Source organism: Microcaecilia unicolor, chromosome 7, assembly GCF_901765095.1.
Source record: "Microcaecilia unicolor chromosome 7, aMicUni1.1, whole genome shotgun sequence".
In the NCBI taxonomy this organism is placed as follows: Eukaryota; Metazoa; Chordata; class Amphibia; order Gymnophiona; family Siphonopidae; genus Microcaecilia; species Microcaecilia unicolor.
In genome coordinates, this window is record NC_044037.1 from 177591699 (window position 1) to 177614015 (window position 22317).

The 22317-nt window shown below is 42.2% G+C and overlaps 1 protein-coding gene across 1 annotated transcript in view; it reads left to right on the top strand.

The window, feature by feature from the left end:
* The first annotated feature begins 1828 nt into the window (after positions 1-1828).
* Positions 1829-22317, top strand: part of LOC115474292 (SPATS2-like protein) — a 159496-nt gene continuing 139007 nt past the window's right edge. Inside the window, exon 1 of the mRNA XM_030209700.1 lies at positions 1829-1936. The gene's annotated coding sequence lies outside the window, so the exon portion shown is untranslated. The remainder of the gene's footprint in view (positions 1937-22317) is intronic.

The window sequence follows — 22317 nt, forward strand, 5'->3', positions numbered from 1 at the left end:
TTATTCAAAGTCGTTAACTCGCGACAGGATTATGAAAAATTACAGAAGGACCTTACGAGACTGGGAGACTGGGCGGCTAAATGGCAGATGACGTTTAATGTGAGCAAGTGCAAGGTGATGCATGTGGGAAAAAAGAACCCGAATTATAGCTACGTCATGCAAGGTTCCACGTTAGGAGTTACGGACCAAGAAAGGGATCTGAGTGTCGTCGTCGATAATACACTGAAACCTTCTGCTCAGTGTGCTGCTACGGCTAGGAAAGCAAATAGAATGTTGGGTGTTATTAGGAAAGGTATGGAAAACAGGTGTGAGGATGTTATAATGCCGTTGTATCGCTCCATGGTGCAACCACACCTTGAGTATTGTGCTCAATTCTAGTCGCCGCATCTCAAGAAAGATATAGTAGAATTGGAAAAGGTGCAGCGAAGGGCGACTAAAATGATAGCGGGGATGGGACGACTTCCCCATGAAGAAAGACTAAGGACGCTAGGGCTTTTCAGCTTGGAGAAGAGACGGCTGAGGGGAGACATGATAGAGGTATATAAAATATTGAGTGGAGTGGAACAGGTGGACGTGAAGCATCTGTTCACGCTTTCCAAAAATAGTAGGACTAGGGGGCATGCGATGAGACTACTGTGTAGTACATTTAAAACAAATAGGAGAAACTTTTTCTTCACCCAACACGTAATTAAACTCTGGAATTCGTTGCCGGAGAACATGGTGAAGGCAGTTAGCTTGGCAGAGTTTAAAAAGGGTTTGGACAGTTTTCTAAAGGGTAAGCCCATATACCGCTACTAAATGGACTTGGGAAAAATCCACAATTTCGGGAATAACATGTATAGAATGTTTGTACGTTTGGGAAGTTGCCAGGTGCCCTTGACCTGGATTGGCCACTGTCGGGGACAGGATGCTGGGCTTGATGGGCCTTTGGTCTTTACCCAGTATGGCATTACTTATGTACTACTATTATTATTTTATAAGTTATTTCTTTATGCACCACTAGCTCTTATCTTTATGCTCATATTCAGTGGTTCCATTCACTTAAATTGCTACACTGATTATTCATGGATAAAGTGGTGTGATTGCCTGCTAGTGTATTTTAAAACATGGAAACACGTTAAAAAATAAAAACAAACAAAAAGAATATAGTGATACTTTTTTTTTCTAAATTTAACTAACAATCCATATAAGCAGTAACATTGTCACCCCATGCATGCATATAAGCTAGACCTTTTATTTTTGGTTGGCTTATGCTATATTCAAAGCAGCTTAATTCATGCTTTATATCCTATGCTGGTCTCCAGTATGCCCTTAACTACGGACTCCAAGTCTATGCATACGTTTTATGCATAAAATTATTTGCAGAACCGGCGCGAAATTAAAAAGAGACAGAGAGAAAAAGAAAATAACCCGGTACATTATTTTAACATTTACCGCTTTGGTAGCAAACAGCACTATACAACAATTCAACCCAGCCGCACCTGTTCTCACTGCCCAAACTGATGCACAAACAGCTGAGAAGTCGTCACCTGATCTACCGGCGTGTGGGTGTGGCGACCTCCACGTGTAGCGAACTGGCTGCACGTGGGGATCACCACGGGGTCAGTAGATCAGGTGACCTCTAATGCTGCTGGCACGCGTGGATATGTCAGTGTGTCAATTTTTTTTTTTTTTTTTTTTTGTGAGCCTCGCTGCATCACATCAGGCCAGTTAGAAAGCAAGTGCGGCTGCGCTGAATTTTTGAAGGGCGGAGAGGAGGGAGGCGGTACTTGCTTCCATCCCCGCGGGATTCCTGCAAACTCCGTTCTCTGGCGTCCTGTTCTTCTCTGACGCAACTTCGTAGGGATGCCTCAGAGGGAGCGAAGTTAGTTGCGTCATAGGGGACGGGGCACCACCGGAGAAGGAAAGCTGTAGGATTGTTGGTGGGCGACTTCAGGTATGAGTTTGACCGGAGTGGAGGGGTGGGGGGTGTTTGAGGGAAAGGTGCTGGATTGCGGACAAAGAGGAGAGTGGAAGGGAGAGATGGCAGATCTGGGGAGGGGAGATCGACCCCCCGATCCCCGAATGCGCGCAAGGAGGGGTGCTCGGCATGAGAGAGCTTGAGGGCAGCCGAATGCATGTGTCACACGCCTAATGCGTGTGACTTGGTATCTTTGGGTCTGTATGTGACAAAGTGAGCTCAGCTGAAGATTGCACTGTCTTGAAATCGGTGCTAGTTTCTGTTTCTATTTCCCAGCTAAATGAAATGTAAGAGCTTCTCTAGCAAGTATTGGTTCTGCACTGTCTAGCACTTTTATTGTCAAGAAATTTTTTGTTTTTACTGATAGGAAAAATAACTTTCCTTTTTAGATTCCACATAGCTGAGTCATATAGAATATATGCCAGAGTTGGCTCTTGAAGCCTATACTCTTCTCTAAAACTATGAGAGATTTAGCGAGCTGACGTGGAATGGCAACAGTAATGCTAAAGACTAAACGGTATCAACACTGCCCGTAATGTGGGTACTCCAGTTGGATGCCTGCAATTGGTTGATTGGAATTAATATTGATGCAAACAATTTGTTGGAGCTTTGGAGCTGCCACTTTTTTTTCCCTTTCACTGAGGACTGGCTGTATTTAGTGAGTTAGTAAGCAAATATTGGATTCATTACATTACTTGTGGGGTACACGGATAACAACCTTTCAGGGTCTTATTGGGAACCTGACACTTAGGGCCCTGTTTACTAAGCCGCGTTATAGGCGCGTTAACATTTTTAATGTGTGTTAACCATGTATGCACGTTAACTGTGTACGCGCCTACAATATCCCTAGGCGCATACACAGTTAGCGTGCGCATTAATTGTAGGCTTATTAAAAATGCTAATGTGTCTTAGTAAACAGGACCCTTAGTATGGCTTACAGAAGAACATGAATAACTCTGCCACGTTATGGCATTAGACCAGTGGCGTTCCATCCCTAGCTGACACCCGGGGCGGATCGCCGATGTGCCCCCCCCCCCGGGTGCAGCGCAACCCCCCCCCCCCCCCGGTGAAATGACACCTCTTCCCCCCCCTCAGCGAAATGACCCCCCCCCAGCTGCACGCCGCTGGGGGGGGGGGGTGCCGCGGCACGCGCCTGTTGCCCTGTCTCTGAGAAAATTCGCATGTGTTCACTGCTCCCTCTGAGTCTGCCCCAGAACAGGAAGTAACCTGTTCCAGGGCAGACTCAGAGGGAGCAGTGAACACATGTGAATTGCGAACTTTCTCGGACTGAGACAGGGCAACAGGCGCGTGCTGCGGCACCCCCCCCAGCGGCGTGCACACAGGGCGGACTGCCCCCACCGCCCCCCCTTGGTATGCCACTGCATTACACAAACTAGTAAAAAACAAAAAATACATAGAAATATATTATGCTACTGTTCTTCTCATTTTATCATAGTCTCCTTTTTTAAAGTTAAACGCTAACATATTTGATTTCCTATGTATACTTACTTCAAAGCTAATATCAAATCCGATCATATTATGATCACTGTTATCAAGCGGCCCCAGCACCATTACCTCCCAGACCAGATCATGCGCTCCACTAAGGACTAAGTATAGAATTTTTCCTTCTCTCGTCGGTTCCTGTACCAACTGATCCATAAAGCTGTCCTTGATTTCATCAAGGAATTTTACCTCCCTAGCGAAGGTATTTTTGAAAGAGAAAATTGTCCAACAAGTGTCATAAAGCACCATTTGGACATTTTTTCTTTTCAAAACATCCAAATTGGTATTTTCAAAATCTATTTTGCAGATGTTTATCATCTGCAGTGCTTCGAAATCACAGTGTGTGTGTGTGTGTGTGTGTGGGGGGGGGGGGGGTTATGAAGGTAGGATTAGGGAGTGCCTAACACTTGGATGTTTTACAGCTTTAATGGAACACAGCAAAAACACCCAGGACTAAAACTAAGATGTATTGGTCTAGATCTGTTTTCAGAACAAATAAGGTACAAAAAGGTGCCCTAAATGACCAGATGACCATTGGAGGGAATCAGGGGTGACCCCCAAATAGCCCAAGTGGCCACTGACTCCCACCCCCAGAAATGTAAATAAAAATATGACTTACCAGCCTCAAATGTTAGAGTCGAGTCTATTAGAGCATCACGCAGGTCCCTGGAGTAGTGTAGTAGTCGGTACAGTACACAGTAGAGACCTGTATGGGAACGGGGTTCACAGGAATCCCGTGGAACCTGCAGGACGAAAGCAGTTCTGCATGGATCCCGTGGGGGCGGAAGCAGTTCCTGCAGGGATCCCGTGGTAGCGGAAGCAGTTCCTGCAGGGTTCCCATGGGGACGGAAACAGTTCCTGCGGTGTTCCTGTGGAAGTATATGCTGCACTTTCGTCAGCCTCTCATCTACCGAGTACCAAGTTCTGTGAGTGCTGTCTCCTCCTCCTCCTTGCTTTAACAACACAGATGCGGAAAGTCTCCATTAAGGAGGTGGTAGAGACACAGATGGTGATGGAATTCAAAAAGACGTGGGATGAACACAGAGGATCGCTATTTAGAAAATGGAAGTTATGAAAAACCTAATCTTAAATTGCTGCATGTGTGTGGATATGTCGAGTGACACTTAGATGGCTACTCTGGCTATGGTGAACTAGGGCTGATACCAGGAAGACTTGTACGGTCTGTGTCTCATATGGCAGTGTGGTTTAGGATAGGCTGGAAAGGTGTTAAGACAGAAACTTTAGTGCCTGGAACATGATGACAGTCCTGGACAGACTTTTATGGTCTGTGTCCCGCAAATGAGAAGATGAATGGGCTGGAGTGGGCTTCGATGGCAATTCCACCAGTTGGAATATTTATTTATTTATTTGTTGCATTTGTATCCCACATTTTCCCACCTATTTGCAGGCTCAATGTGGCTTGCAATTTTACAGTTTAGGACTGAGCAAACTTCTATGGTCTATGTCCCAGAAATGCCAAAAACCATAATCAAGTATATAATATCACGTTCATTGTTGATTTAATCATGAATTGATAATGAGTGTGACTATTGAGAAGACTGGATGGGACCATTCAGGTTTTTATCTGCTGTCAGTTACTATGTTACTGTTAATCCTCTCTGTTACTGGGCTGATGCGCAGACCTCAACTCTGATACAGACATGAGTATCAGATGTCACCTGACCTACTGATGCGTGCATGTGACGACCTGTTAGCACACAGCACCAGTGAATCAGAGACAAGTCTTACATGTGCGCACCAGAGTACAGTGCTGCTGCTCAAACCCACAACGAGACAGAGAGTTAACCGGAATTTTTTTTTATGTACCATTAAATTCTTGTGGGAATGGGTGGGAACAGGTTAAATTCTTGTGGGGATGGGTAAAATTTCTGTTCCCGTGCAGCGCTCTAGTACACAGTGAGGGACCTAGGTCTCTTATCTACCTCTACCTGACACACTTGTGGTGGAAACTATGACCCTTCCCAAAATCACCAAAATCCTGCTGTACCCAGATATAGGTACACCCTTCACCCATAAAGTCGATTGTAGTGGGGGACAATGTGGTTTGGGTGGGTTTTGGAGGGCTCAGGGGACAAGATAAGGGAGCAAAGGTGAGATGTGCACCTGGGAGCATTTTCATGAAGTGCATAGACGTGCCCTCTAGGGTGCCTCATTGCTATTCTGGGATGTCTGGGAGATCAGTCTGTTAAAAATGCTGGCTCCTTCTTCATCCCAATAGCATGAATCTCTATGTTTTGCACTTATTATTATTTTTTTTTTTTAATGGACCAAAAACCAATACATTCAAAACATAAAAACTTATTAGAAACAGTATTTTTGAAAAAAAAAGAATTTTATTTTTTCGAAAATGACCTTATTTCCTATTTGGATTTTGGACATTTTGTGCAAAACATTCAAAGTCGGACTTAGACGTCATATTGAAAATGCCCCTCTTTGTCTCTGTAAGTCATAGGCTTGCAGTATCAAGACTTCGGCTAAATTTATGGAAAGAAAGTTCCTATATGTATCTAATACAAAGAATTTTATTATTTTTTATTTTATATTTATTGAAACTTTTCATTATAACAATCAAGTAAATACTTGCATAGAAAAAGAACAGAGAGAGGTTAAACAAATCAAAAGAAAAAAATAGGAAATATCCATCTACTGTATGTGAACCCTCAGTCCCTAGTAAAGGGGAAACCAAAAGGAGAAATGGAAGAACAAAAATGTAAAAGAAGAATAAAATCAAGAATTGCCTGGCCTAGCGTATAGATAGATATTTATTTCTGTACTACCTTTCAGTGAAGGTTGCAATGTTCTTACTATTAACAAAAACTGTAAGTTGAGCCGGTTCAGAAATATATTCTTTTCAGATTGAAATTTCACTGTCCATTTATCAATTTACATGGGAACTTCAAGTAAAATAATACCGCCAGCTGAAGAACCCAAGGTCCCATCAGCAAAAATTGCTGTTGGTGCACATATTAAAGAAAGAATAGAAAGGAATGCCATTTAAAATAGGAAAGATGCAATCAGTCAAGATAATAGAAATCAGAGAAGCTATCCAGCACACAGAATTATATCCATTGTTCACTCAGCTTATGCAATCAAACCACAACATTCAAAGACAGATAACCGGAATTGTGTAATGATGACAGTTCCACTCAGGGTTGGAAAGGTCTTCTGAAATAAGTAGGTCTTTACCACTGACTGAAATTTGGAATAGAGTAGTTTTAAACAAATGAGGACTGGAAGAGCATTTCAGAGGGATGATGCGGTGTAATAAAGTATGCTCTTCCTAGTCATCTCAAGTCTTGCACTTCGAAGGGATAGGCAAACAATGGTTATTGAGGGAGCGTAATAGTCTTGGGGGTGCATTTAGAACAACAGTGGAGGAAAGATAAAAAGGCATGTACACCACCTTGGGTGAATTTCTTCAAAAAGGCAGTAAATCCTAATAATATTAATACAAAAATTTAAAAATGCCAGTGTAAGATCTTTTGAGTGAGTGTAAGAATCTTAGATTGAACACACAAAGAAATGGATAACCAATGTTGTTGAAAGAGGGGGGGGGGGTGGTGGTGACGTGATTGAAACACTTAGAATGTGCAAAAACTCTTATGGCGGTGTTCTGAGCTGACTGAAGTTGATGACTGAGGCATTGGGGAAGACCGGAGAAGATGATATTGCGATAGGCCAAGAGATAAGTATGACACAATCGAGTCAATTGGGTCATTTTATCAAAGAAAGGATGGATTATGCCCTAAAAGGTAAAAATAAGACTTCGCCAGAGCCAAAAACTGAGGCTTGAATAGAAGGTAGTAATAGAAGCATTGTAATGAAAGCAAGGTGCTGAAACCGGCCAAAAACGGCACATCTGCGCAGAGCTATATTTATGTGCCCAGTTATAGAATAGCATCTAAGTGTTTCCATGTGGATCTGAAAAGGGGATGTAACAATGGGAGGGACATGAGCAGGTCATGGGCATTTCCTTAAAATGCACACTGTGATATAGAATGAGGGGGATCTGTGCCCAACTTGCAATCCGGGATTTACACCTGGTTTCAATTGGTGTACAAAGATTGGCACAGATTCAAGTGCTGTGCTCTATTTCTATAAAGGGCCCCCAACTTGGAGCACCCTTTAGAGAATACTGCTCAGCGCCAGGTTTTTTTTTTTGGTGATATATATTGAATCTAGCCCTGTGTGTAGAGTTGTGAGAGGATGAGTCTGTGTGTGAGTGAGTGAGTCTTTCTGTGTGCATGCACGTGTGTCTTTTTATCTGTCAGTACAGACAGATGGAGCCTCCCCAATAGGCACTGTTGCTTCGGTGAAATGTACCTAAAAATGCTTGTTTAGTCAACTGAATAATAATGAAAGTGTGCCTTGAAATATTTTTAAATGAATTTCCATGTTTAAAGTTTTACAAATGTGAAATGCATTTTCCATTTGAGAATCAGATGGAATATCCTAAAGTGAGCTAGAATGATGACTGTTTGTTCATATTTATATCTTACCTCTCCCCAAAGGGGTTCACAATTGCGTGAGGCATTCTCAGGCTCTTATTAAAAAAATTCACACTTTTAACTGTCCAAATATTAAGGGGCCCTTTTGTTAAGTCGTGTAGGCACCTACGCGTGCCCAACGTGTGCCAAATTGGAATTACCGAGTGGCCCTTGCGGTAATTTCAATTGTGGCGCGCGTTCTCTACAAGTGTCTGAAAAATATTTTTTATTTTCTGGCGTGCAGCAGCTATGTGCATCAAGTGGCATTTGACGCACATAGACCATTACCACACGGTTACCACATGAGACCTTACCGCTAGGTCAATGGCTTGTGGTAAGGTCCCAGACCCAAAATGGACGCGTGTCAATTTTCATTTTGCCGCACGTCTGTTTTCGGCAAAAAAAGGCATTTTTTTGTAGATGCACTAAAAAAATAATTCTGCGTGCACCCAAAACATGCATCTACACTACTGTAGGCCATTTTTCAGCGCACCTTAGTAAAAGGACCCCTAAGGTCCTTATTTTAAAATACATATTTGCCATTTGAAAATTTTAAATAGTGATATTTATATGTGTATATCGAATAAACATTGAAAATTCAGTTTTAGAAAGCTAGGATTTAATTTACATGTGTAAATCTGCAATACATGCATATGGAAAGCAGATGTTGTTTGGGTGAGACTAATAAACACGTGTTGCCTATTTTAGAAGTGGAATGTATGTCTATGATCGCTGTGATCCAACATCAGGATTTACAGCAGCTTACAAGTACATGTGGAGGGGCATTTTTGATATGACGTCTAAATCCAACTTTGAACATTTTGCCGAAAACGTCCACAAATCAAGTAGTGAAAAAGACTTTTTCTGGCTTGAAAATGGTCAATCTTGTTTCCTTGAAAACGACCTTTTCCTAGATGTTGTTGTGCTTAGTATGTGTACCTTTTTGCACCATTTTCCCAAAAAAAAAAAAAAAAAAAAAAGTCCAAGTTAAAAACGCACAAAATCAAGTCATTGGGACATAGAGGAGCCAGCTTTCCTAGTAGACTGGCCACACAGGCATCCCAGCAGAGCAGTGGGGCATCCTAGGGGGCACTGCAGTGGACTTCATGGTGAGCCCTTCAAAACCTACTTTACACAACTATACACCACTCTAATAGCCCTTATTGCTGCAGGTGTCACTTATATGTGGGTGCGGTAGGTTTTGGGGGTTTTTTTTTGGGGGGGGGGGGCTGACATTTTCCACCACAAGTGTAATAGAGTGGATTATGGGCCTAGGTCATCTTCTCTACAGTGCACTGCACCGACCATTAGGCTATTCCAGGAACCTGCTTGCTGCTCTAGTAGGACTGTCTATAACATCTGCAGATGTCATAGAGGTTGGTATGTACTGTTTCATTAACATCTTTGCGGGGTCGGAGGGGATCAGTGACCACTGAAGGGGTAATGTGGTTTCATTCCTTTATTCCTACAGTGGTCATCTGGTCATTTAGGGCATATTTTTGTGGCTTATTCATTAATAAAACAGGTCTAGACCAAAACGTCCAATGTATAGCCCTGGATGTTTTTGTTTGTTCCATTATGGCAGAAAAACATCCAAGTATTAGGCATGCCCAGATCCCCACCCTTAACACGCCTCTGATACACCCCCTTGTGATTTCAATGCACTTCAGATGGACTTCATAGAAAAACATCTAAAACTTGGTTTTGAAAATAGCAATTTGGACGTTTTTGTGAGAAAAACATTCAAATGCTGATTTATGCCACTTTTTGGATGTTTTTCTCTTTTGAAATTGAGCCCTTTAGGTAAAAGTGCCTATTTTGGGACGCGTTCAACAGGAAGGATTCGAGGATGTTACCCCCTCAATCCCCTATTGTTTTCTTTCCCCAAATATATCTGTATTGCTGAATGATGACAGGAGCTGTATTTAAATGGGAGAACTTAGATGTGTACTGCCTGATATTCAAAGTGATTTAAACGGGCAGTTTAAGGCACATTCAGTAGTTTACAAGACTTTGAATAATGAGGTGCCTTTAGTACGTGCAACTGCTGTTAGAATATATTGGCCAAATTGTAATTTGAGATTTTCTGATAAGCTATTGTTGGATGTTTCTTTCTTTAGACAGATTAGACTCGATATTTATTATTCAACAGTTGTCCAGGTCATGAGGGATGGAATACACTACTATATGAGTTGCAGAGTATTAGCTCAATATTACAGTTATTAAACAGTTGAAGGCATATCTTTCTTCAGGCTTATTGTACTTAAGCATGGTAGTTTACTTACTTATTGTTTTGCTGGTTGATTACCTTAGCAAGTAATGTAGAATACTCGGTATTGTATATTTTGCTGTATTTTTGTTCAGATTTTATGTATGTTTTTATATTGTACACCACCTAGAATTGTAAGATAGTGCGGTTTATAAATATTTTAAATAAAATCGTTCATGCTCACCTAAGTGCTGATATTCAGCAGTACTTAACTGGACAGTGCCACTAAGTGTCACCACTAACTACCCCTACACAATCCAGTTAGTGCTGGGGTTGTCTTTGGGCGGTGCCTGAGAGGAGCCAGTACTTAACTGGTTAGCAATGATAGTCAGCCCTCTAACTGGCTAACAAGTGGCTAAAGTTAGGACAGCAGAAAGGCTGTCCAAACTTTAACCACAGAGCTAACCAGGCACCGGTCTAAATATTGGCCGGTGCCTGGTTAACATTTGGGTAGTGCAAGAGGGTTTTTTGGGTGGCCCCCCTCCCTCCCCCATGAAGCGAATGATAGGCCCAGCCTGAATCCCCATTCCCATGGGCCCCCCCTGGGCCTACCTGGAATCTCCCTGGTGGTCTAGGGGGGTCATACGAGCAGAAGCAATGCCCACTCCTGCCTGTTGTGGGTCCAGCCTCAAAATAGCCACCACAACTCCTAGTAGCAGTCTCACAGTACTTGTGGTACTTAGGCTGGGCCTATTGTTGCTTCGGGAGGGGGGAGGGAGAGGGAAGGGGTATTGGAATCAGGTTGAGGGAAGGAGAGGGAGGGGTATTGGAGGGCTGAGGCACCTGTTTCCTGTTATATGGGGTCCCAGCAGAATTATCGGCTGGGTCCTGCATAAAGTTTGGCAGCCAATTTAGTTTGAATTAGCCACAAATATTCAGTGCCAGTGCCCGGACATGGCCTGACATTGAGTGGAGGAGTGGCCTAGTGGTTAGGGTGGTGGACTTTGGTCCTGAGGAACTGAGTTCGATTCCCACTTCAGGCATAGGCAGCTCCTTGTGACTCTGGGCAAGTCACTTAACCCTCCATTGCCCCATGTAAGCCACATTGAGCCTGCCATGAGTGGGAAAGCGTGGGGTACAAATGTAACAAAAATAAAATATCTAGGTGAATTCTGCCCGTGGTGGTCAGTCATGGCTTAGTACTGATGGGTAGGTTCCAAAATGGCACACATAAACATAAACAGGGCTGGCTCAAGAGATTGTGGCACCCTGGACCAGTTTTTGTTTTTGCGCCCCCCCCCCCCCCCCCCCCCCCCGCCATAACCCTACCTCTTACCTGCTCATCCCCTGTCTCTGGGTCAAATACAATTCAATAATTTAAATATGACATTCTGGCTTTCAAGATATCCATCATGAATGCGCATGGGAGGTTTTCATATAACAAAGGCAACGAATGCAAACCTCTCATGTGTATTCACTGTGGATATCCAGGATAGGTCAGTGTCCCAAGGTCAGTGACTCAGATGTGTGGGGAGGCTAAAGAGGGCTGGGCTAGAGCAGGATGGGGGCGAAGTTAAAATCCTTGGGGTGGTGACACATGTGGCTGTAGTAAAGGGACAGTGAGAGCACTTTTGAACATTGCTGCCTCCTCTACCCAGTACTTCTATTACTGATGGTATTATACACATTGAACCCATTCCAGGGAATTATGTGCCCAAAAAAATCAAAATAATACAACATATTAAACAGAACAAAATTTTCAACATTCTAGAATTATATGCAGTACTTTTTAATACTTGGCTCCCAGTCAGCCCTAGCTCCCCAGTCCAGGATCTTCCTGTTCATCGTGTAAACAGTGATATTAATTAGCACTTTAACAGAAATCCTGTGGTTATTGGTAACCATAAAATAATTTGCCTATCAGTGGCCACCGGGTTTGGATTACATATTATCTACATTAGCTGAACATAATGGTTAGAGTAGTGGGCTGAGAACCAGGAAAGCCAGGATTCTAATCCAACTGCTTCTCCTTGAGATCTTAGACAAGTCACTTAACCCTCCATTGCTTGCACAAACTTCGATAGTAAACCCTCCAGGAAAATGCCTAGTGTTCCTGAATGTAAGTCACATTGAGCTATGATTGAGAATGGCAAACTAAATCCAAATCCAAAATCTAGTATTAGGCATATTGTGAAATAATACTAAACCTTAAAGTCACGCAGGACCCATAAATCAAATCTACCATATATAATAGCACTTATTTCCAAGAGTCACACAACAAGGGCCTACATAGGAAACATATTGGTGGGCACTAGAACATTAATATACATATTAAACAGGTTACTGCCACGCTAATCATTTACGGGGGGGGGGGGGTGTCCCTCCGGAAATGATGCGCGCTTGACTCGGAACTACTGCCGGCGGACGCATTTGGCCGGCAGTAGTCCCGGAAGAGCCAGCGGTATATTAGTGAAATTCTGAGTTCAAATTTGGGCCCTGTTTACTAAGGTGCGCTAGTGTTTTTAGCCTTTGCTAAAAATTAGCACGTGTTACTGCTAGAGGCGCCCATATATTCCTATGGGTGTCTCTAGTGTTAACGCGTGCTAATTTTTAGCGCACGCTAAAAACATTAATGCACCTACAGTGTGGCTTAATAAACAGGGGCCTTAGGAGCTCAGCCCTGTACCAGAAAAGGACACTTAATTCTTTCTCCTCAACTTCCTAAGACACTCTGTTACACATGAACTTTAATGCAATTACTACTAAGTATTTCTGATACCGGAATTGGCATTCGCCATCATGGTACTATGTAAGCCACATTGAGCCTGCAAATAGGTGGGAAAATGTGGGATACAAATGCAACAAATAAATATTAGAGGCCAATTTAGGAGCATAACTCAAGTTAGAAACAAAAATCTTTTGAATATCGGGTTCATGTTTCTTTTAAAGTTGCTCTCTTTGTGCAAAGTTAAAAAGAACCTACATGGCTCAGACTGGACACTCTTCCCCCTCCCTCCTCCTCCAGCTCCTCCAATCCATGGTGGATCAGCAGCCTCTGAAGTGTTCTGCAGCCTCCATGTGGGAAATCAGTGAAAAAAAAGTCCCTCTGGATTCCTGCTCTAGGGAAATCTTATGCCCTTGGTGGAGTGGAAGAGTAGACTAGTGGTTAGTACAGGACCTTGAGCCTGAGGAACTGGGTTCAATTCTCACTGCAGCTCTTTGTGACTCTGGGCAAGTCACTTAACCCTCCATTGCCCCAGGTACAAATAAGTACCTATATATACTATGTAAACCACTTTGAATGTAGTTGCAAAAACCACAGAAAGGCTGTATATCAAGTCCCATTCTCTTTCCCCTTCCCTTCCCTATCAGCCCTGGTAAAAATGAATTCTGCCATTTTTTTACTCTCTTTTGTAAAAGCCATGTTAAGGGGTGACCTCCTAGGACCCTGACCCACCCTTGGGGCAGGAGTGATCCCCACTCACTCCTGCCTCAGTGGCTGTTGCTTTCAAACGATGCTGGTTTTATGAATCAGGCTCTTTGAGCATATCTCAGCTGTTGCTAACTTTAGTAGATGTAGAATGCATAATTATCCAACTGCTTGCAAAATTAAATAAGTACATCAATGTACAGTACTAGCAAAGCAAATTTGCTGCCTGTGTGACTCTAAAGAGATTCAAGGGTACTTTATTGAATATTCGCTATTATTTATACTGGAAAGCGTAAGTAATGCTGTTTGTCTACAGGCTAATTTCAGTATTGTGGTCCTGCCTCAGTTAATTCATCATCACCCTGTGATTTTTCTTCTCTGCGTGCCAGTTTGTCACAGTATTACAATATAAAAAAATAGCAAGCGAAAACCAATATACAATATTAAAATAAATACAATGTTTTTAAAAAGACTAATCTTTTGATTAAAATCCAGTTTAATGTGAGTTACTGAGTCAATGTGCTCATATTTATTTTGTGATCACTCGTGATGGGGCTGTGTATAAACTATAAATTCAGGTATGCAGATTTGATATACAAACTTGGTGTTCACTGATTTTCATAACTGCACATCTTAGGGCTCAGCCTGTTTTTAATTTGGCTTCCGGCTAGCAAAAGTGCTTCGCTGATGCTTTGCTAAGTTCAAATTCTCATCTGTCTCCATATTCTCCAAGAAAGCCTGGAGCATTTATTTTATACACTCCTACGGTTCTTTGGAGCTGGCTTGTTAACAGAATTCCAGCAGCTTTCAAAAACCGTAGGGAGATACTGTAGTGAAAACAGCAGTTGATTTTCATGAGTTGCAGGCCCGATGATGTGGCACATTGCATCAGATGTACACTACTTATTGTTTTTTAAAAATATTTTTTTCAGATTTTAATAGTCTTGATCATATACCTTGCATTACATGCAAGACCCTCTCACTTCGAGTGGTAGAAACTGAGGAATCCAGCTGGTTGCTGATTTGATTTTAATTTTGTTTGATTCTTATATTTTGTTTTGATTGTGCTCAAACCAACTCAGTGTGGCTGGCCCATAAGTACATAAGTATTGCCATAGTGGGACAGACCAAAGGTCCATCAAGCCCAGCATCCTGTTTCCAACAGTGGCCAATCCAGGTCACAAATACTTGGCAAGATCCCCAAATAAGTACAAAGCATTTTATGCTGCTTATCCCAGAAATAGTGGATTTTCCCCAAGTCCAATTTAATAATGGTCTATGGACTTTTCCTTTAGGAAACTGTCCAAACCTTTTTTTAAACTGTACTAAGCTAACCGCCTTTACCACATTTTCTGGCAACGAATTCCAGAGATGAATTACACGTTGAGTGAAGAAATATTTTCTCCAATTTGTTTTAAATTTATTACTTTGTAGCTTCATCGCATGCCCCCTAGTCCTAGTATTTTTGGAAAGCGTAAACAGATTCTTCACGTCTACCCGTTCCACTCCACTTATTATTTTATAGACCTCTATCATATCTCCCCTCAGCCATCTTTTCTCCAAGCTGAAGAGCCCTAGCCGCTTTAGCCTTTCCTCATAGGGAAGTTGTCCCATCCCCTTTATAATTTTCGTCGCCCTTCTCTGCACCTTTTCTAATTCTACTGTATCTTTTTTGAGATGTGGTGACCAGAATTGAACACAGTATTCAAGGTGCGGTCGCACCATGGAGCGATACAAAGGCATTATAACGGCCTCATTTTTGTTTTCCATTCCTTTCCTAATAATACTTAACATTCTATTTGCTTTCTTAGCTGCAGCAGCACAATGAGCAGAAGGTTTCCACGTTATCATCAATGACCACAGTAGCTCAGGTGGCAAGTGCTGTTCACTATTTTGCAGAGGATCCCTGGTTGGTCCCCACACTGGTGCTTCAGTTCCCTGGGTTGACTGCTGCCAGGTATGCTGTGTGAAATACTTTACAGTCCCCCCCCCCCCCCCTCCCTCTAGGGACTTACTGATGACACCTAGTGCATGGATTGCAGGATTTCAGGAGAAATCATGCTATTTGGACCCCAGCTGAACACTGTCACTGCAGTGGCAAGTCTGGGCCCTGTTGGGGGAATATGTAAAGGTGAAAAATCCCCAGATAGTTGCAAATGAAGGCTCATGGTTTCTGATCTTAGTTTCCATTTTAACTGAGATGGAAGTGTAAAGAAGCAGGAGGAAACAGCCAGCTCAAAATAAATCAAAATGCCCTCAGCTGACTGCTGATTACAATACACCTTCTGTCACAGTCACACACACCAAATACAGTTTTTAACATCTTACAGTGTGCAATATAAATTCCATAATTACCCAGTAAGATCAACAGTCCCGTAAAGTTTCCACCTGTTGTGTAAACAATAAAATAGGCCTTTACTGGTATTAAACAAACTGAGGTCAATGTTGGCAAATCCATGGAAGTAAATAGTATGGTTATAGTTCTGAGGGACCGATGCACAAAACTTCCCAGGCCATCAACATGTGTTTTTGACCGGTTCTAGCCAGTTTAGCGAGCATGGTATTCTGCATGAAATGCACAGAGGGGTTCTGCGGCCTGTTTTCCATGGTAGCAGCCAATGGGAGTTGTACATAAACAGTGGCGATCCTTGGTTGGCTGCCACCCGGGGTGGATCGCTGCTGCACACCCCCCCACCTGGTGCAGCGGCATCCCCCCCCCCCCCCCCCCCCGGTGCAGCACGATACCCCCCGGCGCATCAACACCCCCCCCCCCGGTATATCACCCAAGCCCCCCCCCCCCCGGGTGCATTCTTACCTGCTGGGAGCAGCCATGCGGCTGTCGGTTCCACTGGTTCCCTGCTCCCTCTGCCCTGAAACAGGAAGTAACTTGTTCTGGGGCAGAGGGAGCAGGGAACCAGCGGAGCCGACAGCCGCACAGCTGCTTTCTGCACCCATCCAGCGGCGTGCACCTGGGGCAGACTGCCCCCATCGCCCTGCCCTCAGTACACCACTGTACGCAAATGAGCTGATTACTATTCAAATGTGCTTTCCGAGCAATGCACAGCTGTTTCCAAGCAATGCAGAGAAACAAACTCCCACCTTTAATGATGAAATTTTTATAGGTGGTCAGGAACTGTCATTGCATGACTGGCTTTTCGGCGGAACAGTCTGCAAGCTTGGAATGGAACAATAAGAGGGAGATGAGGGAGAGAGAACAATGGCTGAGCTGTTGGGAGCACATTACAGCTCTTTTTGCTGCCCAGGAAATATACACCCGCTGGCTCCTATGAGCTAACTGGACCTCTGTTCTCCTTCTTTTCAAAACAGAGGACCAAGCATCACATACATATTTTTTTGTAGACTACTGGATCATTAGTTGATATAAAACTGGGGGGGGGGGGGGGGGGTTCTTACTATCTCAGCATAGCTGCTCATCGTTTCAGGAAACAGAGAAGTTAAAGCAAATCTTGGCCGCCTCTCTTTTCTTTTTTTTGTGCTGCTTTTCTGAGGGGAGTCTATGGTAATGGAGCCTGAGCTGGTCCGCTACAGCTACATCGAAGCCCAGAGTAGATCACCAGTCTGGGAATCATTGTCCAGGAGTCTGCAGGCCCATCCTAGACTTTGAACATTATACTTTCCCAGAAACTTTAAACTCCAATTTACATAAAGTAGGGTATGAAATTCCAACCCTCATCCAGATACAGATGATCCCTGTGGGGCTCATGGGCAGAGATGTTGTGGTCAGTGCCGACAAGGGGTCTGGCAAAACTGCAGTTTTTTTGCTTCCAGCTCGGGATTTCCAAAGCCATGGAGCCGTGCTTAGCCATTCAGGGCAATCTGCGTACAGAGCATGTGCAGGGTAGCCACGCCTAGCGATTGACTGCTATGTGCATGCCCTGGCATTAAGGGAATTAGTGCATGCTAAATACTAAAAGCCCATAGGTATAGAATGAGCTTTTATCATTTAGTTCATGCTGAGTTCTTTAATGCATGTTAAGGCCATAACGTCGCTTGATGAATTCCCCCCCCCACCCCATACCAAATACCAGATCTTGCTTTATTTATTTATTTATTGCATTTGTATCCCACATTTTCCCACCTCTTTGCAGGCTCAATGTGGCTTACAATGTATCGTTATTGGTAGATAATTTTATTTATTTATTTTATTTATTTATTTATTGCATTTGTATCCCGCATTTTCCCACCTCTTTGCAGGCTCAATGTGGCTTACGATACATCATGATAGGTGGAAATATAGTAGACAATAGACATTAGGTGTTACAGAAGGGTCTTGAAAGAAAAACAATTAGTGTTACATAAAGAATAAGGTGATCGAAATTTAAACAAGCAGATATAAACAAAAGTAGAGCTGATAATAGTTAAGGTGGAGGTGTATTACATTTATAGTTGTTGACCTTATTGGTATGCCTTGTTGAAGAGGTGAGTCTTCAGAGATTTACGAAAGTTAGTTAGTTCATAAATCGTTTTTAAGTTGCTTTGTGGATCTTTTTGACTATAAGTCATGTAAAATGGTTTTACTCTGAAGTTAGAAGTGTAATTCTTAAACCACGTAATGCTGTATTTCCGTTAGCAGCTGTCAGCCAGTAGGTCTTATGTGTGTCAACCAGAACTTCAGAAAATAAAAATATAATAAATCAGGTTATAAAACTGAACAAATTAGGTCTCAAAGATGCTATAAAGTTTTAGGTTTATAAAGTGCTTACAAACAGTATTATTTACACATTCGTGGGGGGGGGGGGGGGGGGGGGGGGGGGGACAGTAAAAAGGTGCCCAACGTGCGATGTCAGGAAGATCCACAATAAATCAGTATTCTGCAAAGGGCACTGTGCTGGAGCATCCTTTGTGGAATATTAGCTTAGCGTGATTCTTGCACCTAACTTGGGTGCTAGATTTACGCCTGTTTAAACCTGGTGTAATGCTGCCACCCAACTTAGGCTTGAAAATGACATTGTTCTACAATATTGTGCCTAAATCCAGTCCCGCCCATGCCCCTTCCATGGCCACACTCCCTTTGGAGCTGTGTAGGAGAGAAGTTAGGAGCTAAGTTTACAGAATAAAGGTGTTAGGCAGTTATGCATGCTAATTAGAACCAATTACTGCTTGTTAAGGCCATTTATTGGTACTTATCTCCAATTAACTGCCAATTTAACACCAATTAGCTAATTATATGGCATGCATCAATAAGTCTATTCTATAACTGGCATGCAATTGGGTACCTAACTTTAGGTATAAAGAGCTGCACGGGAACAGGAATTGCAGGAATCCCACGAAACCTGGCCCAGCATTGAATATTCAGGCTCAGCGCAGACCGCGAGAATTAGCCAGCCTATGAATATTGGGCCCATAGGTACTTAAATTATTGTGACAAATTTCACAATTGCTTTTGTATTTCTTTACTGGAACAGAACGTTTTGTTACATTGGTCATCTTTTATGAAACTCTTTACCTCCAGAAGTGAGCAGTTTAACAAGCTACCTTGGGTTTCATAAGATTCGCAAGACATGGATTTTCGAGAATGTCTTTGCTAGATCATAGAAACATAGAAATATGATGGTAGATAAAGGCCAAATGGCCCATCCAGTCTGCCCATCCTCAGTAACCCTTAACTCCTCCTTTTCCTAAGGGATCCCACATTGTAAGTTTCTGACTGTGATGATTGCTGATTATTTATTTTGATTTTGGTTAATCAATTTTATTGTTTGGTTTTACTTGTTAGAACATTGATTGTACTTTTTCCTTTTTTATTGTAAACTGCTTTAAAACTTAACTATATTAAGGGGCCCTTTTACTTAGCCGCGTAGGCACCTATGCACGCCCAATGCGCGTCATTTTGGAATTACCACCCAGCTACTGTGTGGCCCAGGTGGTAATTTCATTTTTTACGTGCGTCCACTACGTGTGCCAGAAAATATTTTTCATTTTCTGGCATGCGGTGCTAACCAGGCAGTATAAGGCATTCTACTTGCATAGACTATTACCACCTGGTTAACGCGTGAAACCTTACTGCTAAGTCAATGGGTGGTGGTAAGGTCTCAGACCCAAAATGGCCGCACGCCAATTTTCATTTTGCCGTGCGCCCATTTTTGGCCAAAATAGTTTTAAAAAGGCATTTTTTTACTGGTACGCTGAAAAATGGATCTGCGCGCATCCAAAACACGGCTCTTACACTAGTGCAGGCCATTTTTCAGCGCACCTTAGTAAAAGGACCTCTAAGTAATTAAATCAAATCAAGCATCAAATTGTAAAATGGCTTTATTTTTCTGTTTTATTTGGAGTATAATTGTGTTTGGTGTAAAGTTTCTTAGGCAGTCAAAGCATACTGTAACTTCGCCATTTTGCAGGAGTTTCTGAAGGAGCTTTATTTCAATATGTGACCTTGTAGTGTTAAAATATTAACTGGTTAGCGCTGAATAAGGCATAGTGGCCAAAATCCGGATATTCAATGCCAGTTGATGGATATGGCCCGGCATTGATTATCTGCTGGGTTTAACGCCAGCAGCAGACAGCAAATGCACTGCCCGCTGCCAGCTGAATATCGGGCCCACTGTGTTTAGTACCTTTTGAAGTACAAAAAGCAAGGGTACCTAGCCTGCACATTGGTCATGTTCAAAAACATATTTAGAAAAGCTGGAGGAATGACAAAGACTGACACTTCTGATAAAGAAAACTACTTTTCAGGTACCTTTAGGCTACAGAGGTATTTTAAAATGGAAGAGTACAGTTCTCCTTTACATGGCATAAGTTATTGTGAACATTCTTCAGTGGAGATTGTTTTCTGATTAGTTATAATGTAAATTGTGAGTGAAGTACATAGAAAAGAAATGCAGCTGCTAAGGCTATAGGGTATGTCATAGGAACTGTTGTGATATATATATTTGGAAAAACACATTTTAACAATGCCAAACCACTCCGAGAAAAACTGCACTGGCTTCCAATCAAAGAACATATCGCTTTCAAAATCTGCACGACAGTGCATAAAATTATTTACGGCGAGGCACCGGGGTACATGACAGACCTCATCGACCTGCCAACCAGAAACAGCATAAAATCAGCATGATCATACCTAAACCTCCACTACCCAAGCAGCAAAGGACTCAAATACAAATCCACTTATGCATCCAGCATTTTCTACTTAAGCGCACAACTATGGAACGCACTACCAAAAGTAGTAAAAACTACGCTCGACCACCTAAATTTCCTGAAAGCACTAAAAACAGACCCGTTCAGAAAGGCCTACCCCACCGACCCAACATAACAAACCTGGATACCTGCAAAATAACATAGCCAAAGACCATAATGAACATATCCTAACTCTTCCTCTCCCTCTCTAAGTTCCCCCAACTGTATTTACCATACACGTACCTCCTATCGGAATATCACCTTGTATTTGTTCATACTTTGTATTTGTTCATACCAGAATCAGCTAACGCCGTTTACAGTACTATGTAAGCCACATTGAGCCTGCAAAAAAAAGGGGGGGGGGGAATGTGGGATACAAATATAACAAATAAATAATTATAGAGATGAGATCAGAAACTGGATTAAAAAAAATCCGATTCTGATTTCACTGTGGGTATGATGACTGCACTGAAGATTCTGATAATCATCATCTTAATCAGAAGTTCTTAAAGAAAAGCACAACAGATTTACATATATTTAATTCTGAGACAGTGCAGTCCATAAGGTGAAGGGAATGGATTTTGGAACTAGCTGACATATAGCTCAAAGCGAGTTACATGCAAGTACAGTGGGTATTTTCCTGTTCTTAGATGGTTTAAGTGACTTGCCCAAAACCACAAGGAGCAACAGTGGGATTTCAACCAGGCTTCCCTTGGTTCTCTGCCTGCTGCTTTAAGCAGTAATTTACTCCTCTGCTCAGGAAAGTTTTAAAGATGTTGTCCTTGGAGGATTCAATGTCATCTGCGAAATTCAGTATCATTCCTTTGCATTAGTCAATAAAGGAAATAATATCTAATGCATGGACTATTCCTGACAAGCACGTATTTCTCAAATGTATGCCTTGTACATAAGAAGCAATATTATGGATGCATACTGCTAAGGTAGATGCAGAAATCTGAGAATTCATGAAGAAATGAAGAGATTCTATAACAAGAAACAGAGGGTTGACATTAAGGAAAAAGCTTTGAAATGGCAGAAGCATCTTTAAAGGCAGAAATTTCTTCTGCGTTTCCTGTATAATGCTAAAATGGTTGTAAGCTGCACAGAATGATATTTCAGACAGGGTGGAAATCTCCTTAGCAGCATAATATCTGGCAAATTCATTGTATAATATTACAGTATACTAGCAAGAGCAAGTCCAGCAGCAGTGAAAACAAGAAGATCCCCATGGATCAGAGAATGACCAATGGATGTATTCTCAAAGTAAGATATTTTTAATAGGTTTGGTTTGTAAGACCTCTCTACTAGCTGGAGACAAACTGAAATTTGTGTTAAAGAAATTAGCAGATAAGAAAGGTTCTTTGTCTTAGGATAAGAAACCAAAATAGCATAGTTTTATAGTCTGTGGATGATATTTTTTCAGAGATTTTAGATAATCAAGAGCATATAGGAGGAAGAACTGGAAAGAATAGTTTGGAATCTGGTGTGAGGATGTGGAATACTCTACCAGGTTATCTGAGACTTTGTTCAAATAAGCAACAGTTTAAAAAATATTTAAAGACATTGT